Genomic DNA, 1,011 nt, shown 5'->3' with positions numbered 1-1,011 from the left:
AAGAAGAAGAAGAAGAAGAAGAAGAAGAAGAAGAAGTGCAAACCAACGCATTCGAATGCTTTATAGAGAGCAAAGAGTGGCAGCCATAACAGTGGGCGATCTAGGATTATAGTTGAGGTCTATGGCGTGCACAAACTCCCACTGTTAATTAAATACACTGGCGATGACACAGTGCTGTGTGGTGCAGGTGAAAGGGGAGTTCCCTATGACGTAGTGGAGGAAATTCCTCTAGGCTAGCACACACTCCGACCTCCTCGCTAGTGTTTGTTGAGTTGCCACCCACCAATTAAAATTTGGTCGCTTTTAACTTATTTTAAGCACAAGGGGGCTATCCCGAAAAACTTTGTTGAAAGAAAATCGAAGGTAAAGTTCTTGCCCCTTGTTCAGTTTTTTAAAAGAAAATGAGAGTTTTCTCTATAACCAAACAAATATACATACCAAAGAAACCAAACTTCTCTTATAGGTAGGGCAATGTCCATAATTTATGGTGTAGGTCAAGATTTCTGAAGACCCCCGAAATCTGAGTTAGCCCGCTTGTCCTTAAAACCTACCATTTGTCACTCTGTTTCTACTTTTTTTTTTGGGGGGGGGTAAGAGTTTTACGGCACTAGCAGCACAATATGGTCATATAAGTGCCGAAGATTAGAGGTGTTACAAGGGAGTAACAAACACACAAAAAGAAGGACTGGAGATAAGGACGATAGATGTTTGATAGGAAAGAAGGAGCAGACCACACCAGAGTACCCGCCAACCACCTACCCTGTTTCTTCAATTACAATACAATGGTTGAGGTTACGGGGCATTCACTTCTTGTTTTTAGACCCGTTTCTTTAAGGATTCAACTTGTGTGGAATTCAACCGTTTGAAGGGCTTCGTTTTGTCTGTCTGTCTGTCTGTCTGTCTGTCTGTCTGTCTGTCTGTCTGTCTGTCTGTCTGTCTGTCTGTCTGTCTGTCTGCCTGTCTGCCTGTCTGGCTGGCTGATTGCTTGCCTATCTATCTATTTATCTATCT

This window comes from Aplysia californica, unplaced genomic scaffold (assembly GCF_000002075.1).
Source record: "Aplysia californica isolate F4 #8 unplaced genomic scaffold, AplCal3.0 scaffold00557, whole genome shotgun sequence".
NCBI lineage: Eukaryota > Metazoa > Mollusca > Gastropoda > Aplysiida > Aplysiidae > Aplysia > Aplysia californica.
Note: the sequence above shows the minus strand (reverse complement) of the source record.